Source organism: Neopelma chrysocephalum, unplaced genomic scaffold (genome assembly GCF_003984885.1).
Source record: "Neopelma chrysocephalum unplaced genomic scaffold, ASM398488v2 Primary Assembly neopelma1_67, whole genome shotgun sequence".
Classification (NCBI taxonomy): domain Eukaryota; kingdom Metazoa; phylum Chordata; class Aves; order Passeriformes; family Pipridae; genus Neopelma; species Neopelma chrysocephalum.
The window spans coordinates 4,774,526-4,794,067 of NW_020897726.1; positions in this window are offsets into that span (position 1 = coordinate 4,774,526).

Consider the following 19,542-nt stretch of genomic DNA (forward strand, 5'->3'; position numbering starts at 1 on the left):
AATAAGAAGCCATGTTAATTATTTCAGTATCCAATAGCTATGGTTGTGATGAAATTTATTATGTCGTATTTAGAAAACATTTTTGAATTCCTTGTGTGAAAGTATTTTGATTAGTCATAGAGTGGGGAGGTCTTGAGAATAAAAAAGGAATTTTTTGTAAGGAAGTTTCTACAATTGCAATATACTCCCTCCGGTGGTGTATACTCTGGACTCCTTTCAACTGGTTACATGAAATCCAGAATTGTAGTTGATGATAGTGAACAAACCAGAAATAATAGAACTTGACTGGCAGGGACTATGGTGATCTTGAGTTCTTTGCATGTTTGTTTTGCTGTGTTTGTTTGTTTCTGTGTGTGTTTTTGTTTAAACCTAGAGATATAAGAAATGCATTTATCTAGCAATAATTCACTTTGACACTCCAAGTGCAGAGTTTACTCATAAACTCTATGAAAAAAACGGATATATAGGCATATGACATCAAGTGCTCTGGACTTTATTTTGCTAATGACTGATAGGTCATGTCCAGTTAATAATGTGGACAGTCTCGCTGTAACAACACAACTTGTATATCAGATGAATTCGCAATTGAATCTTCCTTGATTTGAGGACAATTTTAGAAAACCTTTAGCTGATGAACTTCAGTAAGTTAGCTGTAGCTCTTCAGAAAACAGGAGTAATAATCACAAACCCTTGTGTTTTTCTCAAGAGCTCACCAAAATTTTTCAGTATCATTCCATTTCAGTATCATTATGGAATGATAATTTCTCATCTGCATATCAGAGATTTATCGTTTCTTCAATTCAAACTATAACTTTGAGGAATGTTTTATTAAGTAATCTCTCATTTTTGAATGAAGTGTTATTTTCTAAAACTTTTTCTACTATTCTTCTGCAAGTGTTGAGCAAGTTTCTACTTTTTTTACCCTGCAGACTATCCTGTTACTGAATTTACACTCCCGAAAGAAGGTTTTTCCTCTATTGAGGTAAAAACATCCTGTTCATTTATTCATGGGAATCACTCAAATTTTCTCAATTTAGTTCATTTTGCTAATTGCACAAGTATTACCTGTAAAGTTGTGTTTCATTAACCACTCTGAAAGAATAGTGTTGGTCTTTTCAGAACAACTCCCATTTCCTCAGTCTCTATTACAGTTAAAGACTACAAATGAATGCAATGTTTTAGATGGAATTCCAATGATAAAAAGTCTCATCTTCTTTCTCTAACAAACTTCCTCCACATTCATAGTTACAATGGTCTCTCTCAGGTCTCAAACTGCAAAAAATTTACTGCTAATGAACTCTCTGCTATTACTTCTAGTAGAAATGGCAAGCCTTAATTATGCTACTTTCCAATGTCCTTTCTCATTTATCACTTGAGTTTTGAAGTAGCAGTCTTCAGATATATTAGTGGCTACTTTCCTACACCACTATTTTATGCAACTCTACCTGTTTATCCCCATTTTCAATACATTTCTAACCTCAGAGATATAAGAATTGCCTGTGAACTTCATTAGCACACTACTTAGATTTACTTCTAACTGCTGCGATGTCATAGATAAGAAATATTTTATTGCTGTTTTCTGATGTGCCTTCTTCCCTGTTTGATGTTTTTTCTTACTCTATGTTTTGTTTTAAGTCCTTTTGTCTGTTTGAGATCAGATGTGAGTTGTGCTCCACACTGATGTGTTTACACATAGGAGCGGAAGATATATATAATTACATAGTTTACTAAAATTGAGCTAATGAGATAATTGCATTAACTCATTTAGAAATACTAAGCAACAAGTGGTAGTGGTACTTGTAATTAATCTCAGGTAAAGACCTCAGTATTCCCTAAAAAGTAGTTACTTTATTCATAGGTCTGGGAACTGATGTAAAAAAAACGTGTTGCCTGTGTTCAATGTCGCTAGTGATTTTCTTGGAGGTAGAACAAATCAGTAATAAAATTTCACATCATTACGAGGAAATACACACTATTTCCATTTACTTTCACTCTATTTTTTGTATGTTTCTAGGTAGCAGGCTAATATACAGTTGTAATTGCCAGCCTGTGGGCTTAGTCTATTACTTTCAGTTCATCTTATTCTCCCCCAGATATTATTAACATTATTTTTTAAAAGGCTTTACATTGTGTTCCTTTTGTTACTCTTATATGACTTAGAACATCTGACGGCTAGTTGCCAAGAGAAGGCAATTAACTTTCTGTAACTTTCACCTTTTTAATATGTAAATTTCCAGAACTTTTAGTTATCCAGTTGGCATACTTTAAATTTACTCTACACTCTTTCCCTAGCAGGTGTTGATTTTTCATCTCTCAGTGTAAGATAATTTCCATCTGCTATCTTTGTGGAAGAGAAATGCAGTCAACTCAAAGACTTATTTTTATAGGTTAACTGGGTCCTAGTATCAGATATGTTGAACCCAAGCTGTATATTTAGTATAGAACCCTTTCAATAATGCAAAGTGTATATATATAACTAGGAGGCATGTAGAATGCCAAGTAAATAATAATGCAAATGAATAATAAAACAACACATATAAATATAAGGATAATTTACATATAATTATAATTATCATACTTATTCATTGTTCTTTTCAATGATGAGAAACATAACATTAAAATTTCTTTTTACCTGTAGCAAAGAAGAGGAAGTTAAGTTAGATGAGACACTGAAAAAAGGGTGGTAAATAATCAGATGTAAAATTAGAGTCCCAGTAACTTGCTGTCAGGCTTCACTCAATAGGTGTTGCCGGCCTGCAGCTAATTGCAAAGAATATATTTGAGCCAAGTACAGGCCACTAGAAGGTCTACATTTTAGCATGACTGATATAGGTTTAAAAAGGAATGAAAAGGAGTTGCAAAGCTGTCTAATTCTGATTCTGTGCTCATGCCCGGAAAAAGGTTCAAGAATGCTTAGACCACACTGAAAGATGTTTGTTTAAACTATGAATTGTTTCTAGGACCCTCCAGTGTCCTTGATGTCTTGTTCTTTCAAAGTAGTCTGTCTCAAAACTCAGTAGTTCTCAAATGATATGTTCTTGTACCCTTTTGCCAAAGGAAGCTAATCTTGAAGTTTCTTCCTTTCTCTCTTTCTTACTGCTGTTCTTGCACTCACTCCTAGAATTGGCATGTCTTGACCTCAGAAACGAAAGTAATAAACACATGTCCCCTTGCTCCCATTACTGTCCTGCCCTTGTAGCTCTCAGGATGGTGTACATCAACACTTCTAAACTGCTGGTATAGAATATCATGACGGAAAGTGAAGAATTTGTTTCCTTCCAAATCTCCTTGGTCTGGACAAAATATTCAGGAAGTTCTTTTGTAGCATTCTTTTACATCTTTGAAGACTCTTACAAGACTCAACCATCAGCCATAATTTTTCTAGACTAAGCAGTCTCAGCTTTTACAGCATGTGTGACTGCATTCCTCCAACTACTCCACAATTTGCCTACCCTTTCAAGTGTAGAAACCCAAAGAAAACAGGCTATTCTGGCTTATGTCTTGCCAACAGTGAGAAAAGCAGAATGTAAATAATTATCTTCTGTTTCTTTCTATGTACTAGTAACAGCATTGTATGTAATACCAATATCATAGTTATTTTTCATTAACATTGACCATGCTGGTTGTGGTGAATACAACTTGCTTATGCAGTAATGTTGTCTAACCTGTTATTCCACATTTGTGCATTTGATTAATTTTTTCTATGCGAGAATTTCAACTGCCAAACTTCAGCGAGACGGTATAAATTTACAGCACACTAACTTCTCCATGTCAGCTTCCCCTGTGGATACTTGTAGCCTACACTAACGTTGACTCCCTGCAACATGGGAAGTAGATGACACCACACAGAGCTATACTTACTGCCTAGCAAAGTATCAGCATGAAAAGTTAGTGTACTGTAAATTCATGCTTTAGTTTGCTGTACTAATCTGTTTGTGTAGAGAAGACCCAAGTGTAGTACTCTTCACTTGTCTCTATTGAATTTCTTGTTATTGAATTCAGACCAATCCCCACATTTATCAAGAAAAATTTGGTATTAAATAAAGTGATTCTCTCCTTCCCTTTTACCTTGAAAAGTTACAGCTCTTCATAGTCTTTGTAGTCTTTAATGATATTGTAAATATTTGCAAGATGGCACAGGTGGAATCTTAATGTTGCCAGAGTAACCAACATGGTATTTTTACAGTTACAGTTTTTAGACTACCATCACACAAGTTTAAAGAAATTATTAGCTGGAGACTGAACAGAACACTCAAGAAATTATTCACCAGAAGAGATTACTTTCATCTGCTGGGGGCATGAGCTACTTTTATAATTTATCTTTTGGGAGGAAGAAAGGTCATAAACTTTAAACCTTAAAGAGGTTCTTGCATGTAAAGTTAAGGCAGAGAAGTGTTTCTCTTGGAACTGATGACAATTAATAAGGGCCTAATTCCTTTTCATATTAATGAGAGAAATAATTCTCTGGAGAATGATATTTGTAGTTTCTTTGGGATCTTAGTTGAAAGTTTCTAATGTATTAGAAGCACCTGTTACCTCTGGCCTGTTAGTATGTGTGTGTTACAAACACAAACTTTGCCTGGATCAGAGGCTCCAGTTTGGGAAAATGACTTTTGTATAACTTTTAGACCAACTGCCACATTTTAAAGGATACCACATGCCTAAGAGAAGCTATGTTATATGTTAATGGTACCTTCTTCTCAAAACAAGAATTTAGCTCGAGAAATATAATTTCAGTTTGTTCATCATTAAATTTTCGTAATTTAGTTTTAAACTGAATTTGATCCTTCTTTATAAAATTTTTACTACAAATATTTGGAAAACAAAACCCACCTACATCTACCCTTTACATTGTTTTACTATTAGCTGTTTACCTCTGATGCTAATGTGGCTATCATAACATGCAGAGTAGCTTCATGTGAAAACAAAGATCCAGGTCTATTTGATTACTTGCAGACAGAGACAGATTTTGCCAGTGCTCTGCTCAGAGTGGATAAAAGGAGGAAGCTGCATTAACACACTCTTCTATGCTAATAGACCTCTGTGGTGGGTTCAAATGTGAGAACATCACTGAGGTGATACAACTGCACAGCTTTCAGGTTGGAGGGAAGTAAATTCATAGGACAAGTGAAGTCAGTTCAAGCCTGGCTGTAGAAAAGTGCATGAACAAATTTGTGGATCCTGGACTGGAACTGAGAAGTTATTTCATTTAACACCCCTCTGGTTTTGGTAGATTACTGGTAGAAAAAGTTTTTTACTTCTTCTTCTGACCTGTTGTCTCCAAACACTCAGTCTTGTCTTTTTCTCTGAATCAGATCTCATGACAACTGCAGTATAAGTTGAATCAGTCCTCCATTCTATACTTCCTTCAAATAGGTGAAAAAAGGTTTCCCTTTCAAAATATACAGGTTTTATCCCCACCATTCCTGCAAGAACCATCTGGTTACTCACTTGCTTAGAAAGTGGAAAATGTCAATTCCAGTTCAGAGTTTCCTACTATTGTCAACTTCCCCACTGTACCTGCCTTCTCTAAGGCTATGATTTCTCTTCTGTTTTTTATGCTCTGAAAAAGCCTACCAGATTGAGTATCTCCAAGGGTTCAAGAAGAGAAAAGTCTAGGGCTTAGGTATAGGTTAGGTATTCAAATTTCATTGTGGTTGGTACTTAAGCAGAATAGAAGCTTTCAAGTGTCCTGGAGTTTTATTGTTTAAAATTGCGAGAAGTGTAGGTTTTACCCTCTCTCCTGATAAACAGCAGGTGAACAAGGACAATTTTGGCCTGAGTCTTTTGGGAAAGGGGACTACAGAATCACAGAATATTCTGAATTGGAAGGGACCCACAAGGATCATCAAGTCCAACTCTTAAGGGAATGGCCCATGCAGGGGATTAAACCCGTGACCTTGGCATTATTAGCACTAAGTTTTAACCAACTGAGCTAATCTCAGAGATCTGGTTATTTGACGTGATGGTCATCAGCTAAGCAAGAATTGTGTGAATTTTTGGGTTCAGTCTCATATGGAGAAGCTTGATGGGCTTCAAGATGGATTTGTCCTTCTGTGAACCTAGTCTCTACAGCTTAAACAAAACAAATTAAAGACCATTTACATTGCAACAGAGGGCAGTGTCTCTGTCTCTATTTACTTGTACACTGAATAGTCAATATGTTCAGAGTTTATTTGCAATGTTGTTCCCTATTAGAACTAAAATTCTAGTTATTCTCAATTGCCTCACAGCCTGACAGGCACAAATTGGCTCATTTCTTGCAGAAATTCTGTCGGAGTTGGGTCTTTCCACTCTTCACTTAGTTGTATATCTTATGTTATTAGTCCTCTATAACATCAGTCTAAGTAGGAGATAGTGTGGAACCTCTCCTTTCCAAGGCCTATGTCTTTGTGAGGAGACAACAACTGCTGAGTAGCTCCTCCATATGGCACTGCGTCAGCTCTTGCTTCCATGTGGTCTCTTCTCACTCGTGCTGCTTCCTGCTGTTCAAAGGGAGAAGATAGATCTGACTCATTTTCCTAACTAAAAATGTTTCTGCATGCCCTGTGTGAAGGTCCTCACATTTTCCTCTGCCCCCTTCACTACTACTCTAGACAAATACGGAAGTGTCTTTTATTGCATGTATTCCACTCGAAGAAAAGCTGTTCTGCTGAGATATGCCAATGTCTGCAATTACAGGTCACTGTTTTGAAGTTTCTGAAAAAGAGCTATTGAAGAGCATCATTATCGCCAATGTCTATTTTGTAAGTTTGAGCTATCAAATGCCTTTAGTGTATTGAAAAAATCATGTACGGACAATCTGAGTCACAAAGAGTAGTTTGGAAGGTCTGCGGACTGAAAATAAATTGCTGGTTTCTAAGAGATTTTACTGTAAACTGTGTCTGTCTGCCAATCATCTGAAGTAACCTATCTGGACATCATCTACAAAAGGGTACAGTGTATTTGATTTAAGAGTTTATGTTTTCTTTTGTGTGTATTTTCAACTATGGAAAGAGATATCATGGTCTAGAATTTCACTGTTCAGGCAAGGTACATTACATCACTTTCACAGAGGTCATAGTTACAAGGTCAAATTTGCACTCTGAGGGAAAGAAATCTTCTAAGTGTTCATACTGAGTTTTTCGTCTACAATTTTGACACTCTTTTCTTAGATAAGAAACAACGACATTATTTGAAGTATGCAGTTTTGGAACAGTCTCAAATGCACATCTGAGTGTTCATGTGATATCAACTTCAAGCCCACCAAAATTTATGTCAAGATTCACATTGGAGTCACTGGATTTTCTGCCAGGATTTTAATGACTAGTACTACAACCCAAAGACATCACAGTCTAAATAAAGGTGTGACTGTCTCATAGACTAACATTATTAAATCTTCTCAATGAGACAAGATAGCTGAATAAATCTTTCCCTGTTTTTGAGAGACAAGATTTCCCCAGTGGATGTTTTACTTGGTGGCTTTTCTTCCTCGTCTTCAAAAATTAAACACCTCTTCATCCCATTCCCAGGGAACACAGAGTGTGATCTTGATACTGCAAAAGGGACAGTCCTACAAAAAGAGTCCCTTTCAGACCATTGCAAACAGATGAATGGAACTATTGTTTTTTGACGTTTGTCATATAGTTATTTATGTATTGCTTGATATTACTTACTAGTTGCATAATGGGATATATGATCATAGCCACTGTGCAGCCAGAAACATAGACATTCCCTGTCCCAAAAACTAGTCAAACTGAGATGGGAGTTTGAGGGTGTACCTTATGGATGCCAAAAGGTAAGGGAGGAGGAGAAGGAAAAGGAGATACCGCCTAGTGTCTCAAAACTCTCTCAGTGCTACTGCACCCTCTTTCTAGGATAAAATGATTCTATGATTCTATTCTAACCCAAGCCATTCTGTGATTCTATGATTCTAACATGGTGCTTCTTGACACCAAAGATTCCTAAAGGACATCTAAGATTTAGAAATTTGCTTTGTTGAGCAGAACAATACCTCAGGAATTGTCTAAATGGTCAGAGGCTGCCACTTGTGCATTAACCTTCACAGTGCTTGAAGCTGGTCAGACTGCCTCATACGAATAAATCCACTGAAAAAGCAAGAATTGTTAGTAGGCACACAGTCACATACAGACCTGTCCAGATGGCTCTAGAGTCTCATCTACTTTTGGTGATGATTTATGCACTCGAAGAATGGATTTTATAACATTATCTTCTGGAGCACCTTCTATCAATTTCTAGCAGTCTGTCATTATCCAGGTGAGATACTAAGTAGTTTCATTGCCTTAAATTCCACAGAATTGCATTCAGTCTACAGGTAGTAAAAATGCTCTACAACATGAAAGGACATATGGATTTTTAGTTTTCTTTATTCAGATCAGTTCTCTGCTACCAAACCTGCTCTCTATATTGACAGACAGAAGCTGCAATACTTGATAAGCAACTTCTGAATCTATGAACTGGTGGATATCGTGGTTCAGTGGCTGCTTGAGTTATTCTAGGGTAGTTTGGAACATATAATGTAGAAAACACAGTAAACTGCTCACTCGCGAGTTTGCTAGTTTATTTTTTCTCAGACCAATATAATTTTCTATTTCACTCTACTTAAACTAAACTTGCTGTCTATTATCTGTTGAACTACTTCTGATTATCTGAATTTTTAGTACATTTTGTGGCAGAAACCATTATAATACCTGAAAATATTTCCATTATTTACGCATATCCATAACTTCAAGTGATTTTCTTCTAATGCAAGATCTCTTTCATAGCCCTGAGGAATGTTCGATATGCTTTTGACAGCATACTAATTTTATGTGTAGTAGAAGAACTGCTGTGAGTGAGAACACTGTCAGTTTTGTAAAAGCGTTCAGCACAGTCAACATTTGGATCTGTATTTTTGACACACAGAATCTAAATACTCCATTTCCATTGAAAATTGTCTTTAGAAAACATATTTCAGTTCATTTCACACTGTGTTAATTGTGTAACACACTGTAACCATTACCTTTTACCAGCCACAGTTGCTCATCTAATGGGAAATGATGACTTTAACAAGGAATTATTAGATCTGTTTGATCTGAGAATGCACATGTGGACAATGGGGGCTGCTGGCTGGAACATGCATCATTTTCTCCCCCTATGAGTACATAATTGAATTACAAGTCTCATTTTAGGCAGAAAAAAAAATCAGTACAGCTTATGCCTTGTAGCTAGCCCTGCTGACTGGTAAATTTTGTGCAAAATTACTAAATAAATATGGGGCTTTTAGTGTTACCTCAAAGGTAGTTTAAAATAGATCAGATTCTCTAAATGGAAATGAGGTAGGCAGAACTCTCTTTGTTGTAGGTCAGAAAAATTTTGGACTGGTTTTTCATTAAATGCTTCTGCAATTTTAAAATTAGAGTTTGTTACAACCAGGAGGAACACAAGCAAGTATCAGAAGGTAATGTTTGACACTCTAATGAGAAAACTTTTTTCGACAGTGTTGCTTTAAATGTTTCTAGTTTGTTTGGGGAAGTGAGAGACTTATATAATTGCACTGAGACAGATGTTTCATGGGAACATAAGCCCTGAATGTACCATATTTAGCTTCACAATTACCTTCTACTCTTTGCTGGTGGAATAGTCATTATTTTTGTTCTAGAAACTGAGAAAAAGAAGTAAAATGCCACTATAAAATTACTTGAAATCTGAAGGTCAGTTTTTCATAAGTCACTGAGAGGTACAGGAGTCTTGTGATATCTACCCTGCACTGCTGTGGGCATAAAAATTGTTCTCTTTCCTAAGGGAAGTTTCTCCCATTCACCAGCTATACCAGTCTCAGTAGGGTTCTTAGTCCAAGCAACCACCTCATTTTATATATTGGAGTGGACCTGAACTGATGTGACTATCTCAGGACCTGAGAGAGTACCTGTGAAACATCCCATCACAAGCTATAGCTGTAGCCCTAAGTCTCCTTGACAGTCTTTTTCTAGGGCTTTCAAAATAATTCAGGCTCCCAAAACAACAGATTGGTGCTTAGATTCATAGTATTGGCACGGCTGCTGTTTTCACAGCTATAACTACAGTCTAACCTCCCAGGTGTCCAATTCAGCTATGTGTATAGTCTCTTGCAACTGGCAGCTTCACAGCATCCAAAGCACTGCTGCAACTTTCCCTACTGATTAGCTGCTTGGAACACTAGCTCCAGCCTTGAGGCTTTGAAGATGGACTATTACAGAAACTGGGAACATCTAGTTTGTGAATGATATATAATTCACATTAAGTGCTTTCTATCCTGTAAACCCTGTAGCAGAAGGGCCAGATTAAAGTCCTCAACAGCTGGAACATCTGCATAACAGCCAAGTGACACCAGCTGTGTCTGAAAGAGGTACTGTAAATGGGAAGAGAGACTGAGAAGCCTGATTTCATGTAAGATGTACAGTGGGACAAGTTATCTGTCTTGGTGTTATCAAATCAAGCTCAGTCTTTCTACTCCCTTCTCTCACTCTACTATGTGGTAGATTCTGGATGCCTACACAGCAGCTTAGTCAAATCTGGCTAGGATCACTGGCAGCATGTTTATTGAGCTAGAAGACCCATAAATCCTTCTAAAGATGAGGCCCAAAGACTTTTGTAAAAGAATGTGCTGCCACAGGTGCATGTGTCCCCAGGTGGTCCTGTGGATGTCTTCTCAGATAAATGTGAGGCTCCTTGTGGCCTGCGGTGCATACCAGACTTTCAAGTTGGCACAGCTCATGGAAGCGGTGCTCAGTGAATGCAGGCCTTATAGCATCATGAAGTCCTAAGAGGCTAAGTTGCATCTGTGAGGTGGGATCTAGCTGAACTTGGGCTTTACAGGCCCGCATAAGGATGGCAGTGCTGACCTCTGAGCTCAGTTCCTTGTGATTCCTGTTTTTTCATTCCTCCCACTCTCCTGGTTTCAGAAGTCCATATTTACCAAAACTGGTCTTGAGAGCCCTTATATACTTCTGATACTTTCCAAAAGGAATGGGAAATACATGGGTCACAGAATCATGAAACTTTCAGTGTTTCAGTCTGTGTCCATTGACTCTTGGTCTGTCACAGATCACCACTGAAAAGAGCCTGGCTCCATCCTCTCTACTGCCTCCATTTAGATATTCATGCACTTTGATGGGGTTTCCCCTGAGTTTTCTTCAGGCTCAATACCAGTCTACTTCTCTGAGGGATGCCTCAGTCCCTTAATCATCTCTGTGGCCCTTCAGTGGATGGTCTCCAGCGTGTTGTCTTGTACTGCGGAACCCAAAGCTGGACCTAGTATTCCAGGTGTGGCCTCACCAATGCTGAACAGAGGGGGAGGACTGCATCTCTTGACCTCCTGGCAATATGCCTCCTAATGAAGGCCAGGACACTTAGTCTTCTTTGCTGCAATGTCAGTCACTTACATGCTTACAAAAATGTAACAAAAGATACACAAAATGCTATGTTTTTTCACTCCTGCCTAACCTTCCAAACCCAAATAATTAAACATAGTTGTGCATGGTTTTATTTTTTAATTTTAAGCCAGCTTAACTGGGTCTTGCACTCAGTGTAGAACAAGCAAAAGTCAAAAGTTATGTTGAACCCCTGACAGTACTGCACTCTGGTGCACCTTTATGTGTTGGCATGGTTCCATTTACTTCAGTGGGATCAGCCTTGCATGCTTAAGACCTCTAGAGTACATTAAATGACTATCCTATCTCAGACACCTTTACCTAGACCTATGTGCAAATAATGACTAGCAAGGCATTTTGAAAGTTCCTAATTGATTGAATTCTGTTTATATTAAAATGTCAGTTTGCAGAAGAATTTGACTAAATTCATCAGACCTAAAATGCTTACATCTGTTCAGTAGAAACACTTTGGATTTTCAGTGCGTCAAGTCATGTATGGAAATGAAAGCTTGATAGAAACACAATTTATGTATTTCAACAGTTTGTTTACAAAAGTCTCAAGTTAGACATCTAAAATTATACATTAAGATATCAGTTCTGATTTTCACTAAAGCAAACATCTCACACCCACCTTATAATCAGTGTACTGGTATTAACCATTCATGAAATGTTGTACAAAAAGGAAGTACCTGACATTTCTATATTCATAGAAGGCTGCAGTTATTGGAGACAAGCTACCTCATTGTTCTCTTTCAAAGCTACTAAGCTATCTTTGGAATATAAAGACAAATATAAAGTCATTCTTAATCCAGTAAGAGGTTGTATTTTCCTCTGAAATTGGTATTAATTTGATACTTCCCTGACACACTGCACTGGCTTTGAGATTCACTGCCTCTTAGATTATGCTACCAGAAATGTCATTGCATTTCTGGGCAGCCTAATGGAAATAGTTTTTGTACCTTTTATTTCTCTTCATTACACTGTTATTTATTTAACTTATTTGATGGAACACCATTAAATTGGACTTTGCTTATATTCCATATCACATTGGTTCAAATTAGAATGTTCAAGTCTCCCAGTAAGCAGAAGAAAAACTGGAGAGATTACATCTTTGATAAGATTACAATCCCCTCTTGTAAGTGATATTAAAATTGACCGCCTGAATGTAATCAAGAATTTGCCTGGTTATCTTTAATTGATCTCCCTAGAAAGATAGTACAGACTGCAAATGAAATTGCAGTACATTATAATTCAAAGCAATAATATAAAACCAGAGAGTAAAACAAAATGGCAATTTGTGCCTATTTTGGACTTTAAAAGTTAAAACTTCTGTCTAACTGACGGGAGAGGTCATCTCTTCTTTATGAAAACAGTAAATAAAATAAGACATCTAGGACAAAACAAATTGATGCGTTCCATGTCAACATGTTGAAAAAATGTTTTCCTTCTTTGTGGGAGCAGTTAGACTTAATAAACCTATCAACAAAATCTGGAACAAAAGTAACACTTCCATAAATGTGTTCTTTGGCATTACCAATCACAGTGGATTGAAGATACTTAAATTCTATGGATGTCTTTATTTGAGATCATTTGAGTAATTTTAGCCTCCTGCTGCATTTTCTGCAAGGCAATAGGCTGGAATCCTAGACTCCAGCTCTTTTAAAAGTTTGAAACCTGTTGGACCAATGGTTTAGAGGTAAGTATATGGACTGTCCCTCAAGGTACCTTCATCTTAAGGTATGTGCACAGTCCTGCAGTGTGTGCAGTCATTACCTTTCTGGATGGGGTTCCAGAGGCACAGCCTGTTGTTGAATCCAGTGTGTGCTGCTGGCCTTGCATAGGTTTGACAGACTCTTGGCATTCTCAGTTCATAATTTCTTACAGATTTAATATGATGTCTGGTCCACAGAGCATACCAGTCCTTGGAGACTGCCACATGCTATGTCTCAACATGTCCTTTTAATCTCTTCAGCCTGCTCTTTTCCAGTTATTATCACAGAATCACAGAATATGCCAAGTTGGAAGGCACCCACAAGGATCACTGAGTCCAATACTTCTGCCCTACACCCATTCCCGGGAGTCACACTACGTGCCTGAGAGTATCATCCAAACACTTCTTGAACTCTGTCAGGCTTGGTGCTGTGACCACTTCCCTGGGGAGCCTGTTCCAGTGCCCAAACACCCTTGGGGGGAAGAACTTTTTCTAATATCCAAAGTAAACCTCCCCTGACACAACTTCAGACCATTCCCTTGGTTTCTGTTTCCGTTCCTCGCAGAGAAGAGATCAGTGCCTGCCCCTCCTCTTCCCCTCAAGAGGAAGTTGTAACTGCAATGAGGTCTCTCCTCAGTATCCTTTTCTCCAGGCTGAACAGATCAAGTGACCTCAGCTGCTCCTCAAGGCCCTTCACCATCTCCTTTGCCCTCCTTTGGACACTCTCTAACAGCTTAATATCTTTCTTATATTGCAGTGACCAAAACTGCCACAATATTCAAGGTGAGGCTGCACCAGTGCAGAGCAGAGTGGGATAATCCCCTGCCTTGAGCAGCCGGTGATGCTTTGCCTGATGCCCCCAGGACATGATTGGCCCTCCTGGCCTGCCAGAGCACTGCTGACTCATATTCAACTTGCCATTGACCAAGACCCCTGGGTCTCTTTCCATGGCACTGCTTTCCAGCATCTCCTTCCTCAGTCTGTATGAACATTCAGGGTTGCCCTGGATTCCCAAGAGCACTCAAAAATCTTTGAGAGGTTTTGTGATGACATCAGCCAACTATTTGAGGATTCTTGAATGAATCCCATCAGGCCTCGTAGATTTGTAGGGATCCAGCTTGAGCAACAGGTCCCGCACAATGTTATGGTCAACTGAGAGTTGATCATTCTGGCAGTCGTGGTCCTCCAGCTGAGGTCACTGAGACCCCCTTGGTCCGTCATCCATGTGGAAGACAGAGGCAAGGAAAGTATTAAACTCCTCTGCCTTGTCTCTGTCCCTGTTTGTGAGGTGACCATTCTCATCCTGTAATCAGCTGGTGTTATTTTTACAGTGTCTATTACCATTAATATATTTGAAAAAACTCTCTTTGTTGTCTCCCATATTTCTGATCAGCTTCCACTCCAGCTGAGCTTTGGCCTCAAGAATATTCTCCTTTCAGTGGCAAGAAGCATCTCTGTGTTCTTCCCATGTCACTTGACCTTGCTTCTACTGGATATACACCTTTCTTTTTTTTCTTATTTCTAAGAGAAGATCCCTGCTCAGCCAAGCTGGCTTTCTGCCTCACATACTTGACTTTTGACATTTGGGAATTGCTGCTGCTGTGCTCTAAGGAGGTGACGTTTGAAAAGTGACCAGCACTGATGGACGCCATCACCTGGAAAAAGACGTTCCCAGGGGATATTTCTTACTAATTCCCGGAGCAGCCTGAAGTCTGTTCTCCTCATTTCCATAGTTGAGATTTTGCTGGCACTTTTCCTCCTGTCAACAGAGATTTTAAACTTGATTACTTTGTTGCCGCGGTCCGAAAGGGGGGAGGGGAATGGGGCTGCGACACAGCACGGGTCAGGGACACAAAGGTGGGATGCAGGTAGAGTGTTTATTCCAGCGCGCATGTGGGTTTTTATCAGCTCCAGAGGGGAAAGGGCCAGAACATAGGGCGGAGCATGAGACAGACAAGCAGGGGAACAAATCAGGATAGGGACACGGGCAAAAGGGGAAGGAGTGGGGGAAGCAGGGAGCAGGCAGCAGGCAAACTCATGGCAAGCCTGGGCATGACCAGGTTGTGCACTGTGTAGTGTGAATACAATGAAACCACATAATAACAGTAAAGTCCATATGATAACTGTAAGGTCCATATAATAAAGTCCTGCCAATTGCTGTATGCTTTTCTCCACACCTGGAACTGTTCCCCTCCTGAATCTTGCTCCTTCGCACTTTGTGGTGGCCAAGAAGGCCACCAATCTTCACTTTGCTCATGAGATCCACTCTACTGACAAGCAGCAGAGCAAGGAGGGCATCTTACGCAGTTGGCTCTCTTAGGATGTGTTCCGTAAACTTGTCATCTAGGCTTTTTTAGGAATCTTCTGGCCCGGGTTGTACCAACTGTGTGATGCTCGCAGCTATTTTCTGGCAAGCTGGAGTCCCCCATAAGGACAAGGGCATTTGACATGGAAGTGTCCCTTAGTTCCTCAAAGAATCATTTGTCAACATCATTGTCCTGGCCAGGAGGTCTATAGCACATCCACATTATTTGTTTGCCCCTTGATTTTTACCTGGAGGCTCTCAACTGTGCCACTGGCCACTGTGAACTCCATACATTCTAACCCTTCTATTACATACAGTGTCCCCCCTCCACCTCTTCTATATCTGCACTCGTAGTACCTAGAGAAATTATTCTCACACACTCACAGAGAAGAGGTGATTCCTTTTTGTTCCCTAAAAGTTGGCAACCTGGGTAAGTGCTTATGAGGAAGATGGTGAAGAGGTTTTCCTCTGCAGTCTGACAAGAAATGATAACCAGGTTTATGAAATAACTTTCAACAGTACTGACACTTTCTGCAGATGCTGTTTATGCTAAATCTCTCCAGTGTAGTCAAAGACAAGTTGAAATATATATTTGCAAGTAGTTTTAGTTTCATGTATCTATTGATATTCCTGTGACTTTATTGTGGGTTATGAAATTGGTTAGTTGATTATTTCTTTTTTTTAATATGCTAGATGCGTAGGTATATAAGAGCATCTGTGTAAATACACAGTGAAATTCTCTTTGATTAGTAGTATGTTTGTAATGATTGAATGCCCTGTCTTACTGCAAATAAGTCATAGTTCTTAAGTACTTGGTGCTGTAGGCTTAATATTATGATTCATGATCTGTGCTACTTGAGAACTTAAACTCCCCCCGCCTGGTACCCTACTTATAAGATACTGTGCAAACCATTAAATTAGATGAATGAGAACCTTTTTCTGACTATATACTGACAGTGATGGTTCTCCATGGATAAAAAAAATGTTGTGTTCAATGTCTCTAAATACAATTCTAAGTGCAACACAACCACAAAAATAACTCCACAAAAATATTCCACATTTCTGTTAGATACAGAATTAAAGGATCATTGAAAAAATCAGGATGGAAGGAGTCTCCTGTTCATCATTACCTATGATTTCAGCCCGGGATACATGCCTTTATCTAGTCTTCTTCAACATTTCCAAGGACAGAGACTACCCTAACTCTCTGATCAAACTGTTCCGTTGCTTAGCTGCTCTCATGGTGAAATTTTTTTCCTTACATTTAGGCTGAACCTCTGTTATTTCAACTTCTGTCTATGTCATTCTCCCACCATGTACCTCTGTGAAGGGCCCTTCTTGATGCCCTTCTTGTTGCCCTTCTTGTATGTTCTGGCATTCACAGTTCCCCTGAAGTTATCTCTTCTCCAGACTGAACAAACCAGTTCTTTCTGTGACAGTAAGTTGAATTTTTAGGAATAGCCATGACAGTCTTGTACAAATCCCCATAGAAAAAATATTTTTTTTATATTATTTGACCAAAAAGTCAGTTTTTGTAGAGTCTGTGTTGCCCGATTGCTATGTGGTTCATACTGCCATTGAATGTAATGTGCTGAAAGGTCAAATACTGCTAAAATAAATATCTGTCTCAATTTTTTTTAAAGTAAAAAAATACTGGAAGGAAAAGTTTAGAATTGTGAGAATGGAGAGCTGTTGTTTTATTGCTTCTCATCGTTATGAAAACCATGAAATTACAGACAGTATAATGGATGACAACAATGATTACCATCCAGAAAGAACAGAGAGATCTTTATAAGATTATTCCGAATCATAGGAAAGAGGTGTAATCCATACCTGAATAGCTGGAAGCCATTACAGGTCTGTAAGGTCCTACAGTCTCCATGATGGAAAAATTCTTCTTAGATGCAAGAGGAAGCATTTGCCACAGTTTGTCTATGATACTCTTCCAGGAGAATTTTGAGACAAATTTCAGACTACTTGATCTGGTCAGATTCCTTTCCAAACATCTTCAGATTCTAATCTAAAAGGATTATTCAGCAAGTGTAGCTAAGTCTTTCTGATTCAATAACAGACAAGCTAACACTGATTATCCAAATCAATTCATAGTTCTTTCAAATATTATTTGATACAAATTACTTGATGTCAAAAAAAAAAATTACTCTGTACAAAATACCCAGAGAAAATAACCTCTGCCTTGAAGAGATCAGGATCAAATCTAAGACGGGTCACAATGAATGCAGTAAATAACAAGGCAGGGAGAGAAAAAATTCAAAGAATAGGAGTGAAAATGTATAATAGTTTCATGGCTTGCCACACACACACACACACACACACAGAGAGAGCTTAGTAATTACAAATCATATAGAAGTTTTGTCTTGTTTTATGTACCTGATTAGAAGGTTCATTTTATGTCAGTATATAAACAAAGTGGTGCAGATAAAAGCATTATATATCAATCTAGGGGCTGTGGACTTCAGCTGTGACAGAGGTATTTCCTCACATGCATTGTGCAGCTGCAGTTGTTTTTCCATTTACTAGGTTGATAAAGCATGTGGCTAAGTGAAGCCCTGCAAGGGTTCTGAGTGTTAACATCCAGTAGGAGTTAGAGAATTAGTGTTGCAAAAGTACTTACAATTTTGTCTCTTTCCACCTCCATTATTTTAGTCATGTTACATAGGACAACTCTTTTAATATTGTCAATATCACACTATTAAACCACAGCTCAGTGCAGTTCTTGTGTTTGTCCTGTTCTTATATCTAAAATTTTCTAGGGTTTATTCTTTAAGATCTATATGATTAATGAGGGTTTTCCATTCAAGATGCATTAGATTAGTTTTGTATCTCTGTTCTGCCAGTACATTTAAAAGAATATTCCACTTTTGCTTTTGCATCCGAATTAATTGCTTGTAAAATGACAACTTGTGGTCAAAGAAACTTTCAAAGTGAGTGACAACATTTTGATATGCATATTAATGTCTGCCTTTATCAGAAAACTGAAAGTGTACATTCTATCAGTGAAGATGAATAAATCCTATTGGATCCTAGTAGACACTCCGAATTCCTAATGACAGTTTCTGTGTCCACAGCTTAACCCCCCCAAAATAGCATAAAACCTAAACATAAAACATGCTTGTCAAAATCTCTAGAGGATGAACAATGAAAAATATTGGGGGAGACAATAACATTCGAGGTTTCTGATGAATGGCTGGGATCAAATTAAGCTGAAGGTAGAGCTGTCAATGGGAATGTCAAGAAACTTTAACTTCCTGGTTACAAATTGGAGAGTAAGATAGTACTGTAAATAAGGGCAGTAAAAACCATGTAATTTTTTATGTGATATCAACAGTTTTCATAACTGAGTAAACATAAAAACAACAAAAGGGCATACATACCATTTTCTTTTGATAAATAATAAAGATCTTTGAAGAAAATCAGTCAAAGAGGAAGATTCAATCTCAAATAGACATAAGTCAAATATGGAAAGAGAAACAAGAGCATATTTATGATTTACAATTTTAAAGGAGAACATTGAAGTCTGAAGGCAATCTGGACAGAAAAATCTTGGAGGAGCCTTAGCATCTGCAGGTCAAAGATGCAAAAAATGTCTCATATCAATAGCTTAAATAAGAGAAAAACTATATTGAAAGACTGAATTCAGGTCTATATGACTGAATATTATCTCCAAAATGGAATATTGTACAAGACAAAAATTTCAGTTGCAGGCTTAAAATAGATGCACAAAAATCAAGTGAAGGATTACAAATAGTAGCAACATAGTTGCAACATGTAGCAACATAGTTGTGAAAAAAACTATTGACTTGCTAGTATGATCTCCCTAGAATGTTGTAAAAGGATTTGTGAAATATTTTAAAGAAATGAAAAATTAAAGACACAATGGAAAACAAAAAGGTATAATATATATTGAAATGACTTTGAAGTTGACTACATTTTCAATTGAATGCAGGAGAAGAATGAATTAACTTGAGGAATCTTGACTTCTGTGGGCTGAACTTTGAAAAGTTAAGAATACTAGTCAGTGAAGTCACTGAAGACAGAAAATCTCATGGCAGGAACAGGATCTCTAAATCAAATAATACTATTTAAAGTAATTGTGTTCATGAAAGGTGAAATTGTAC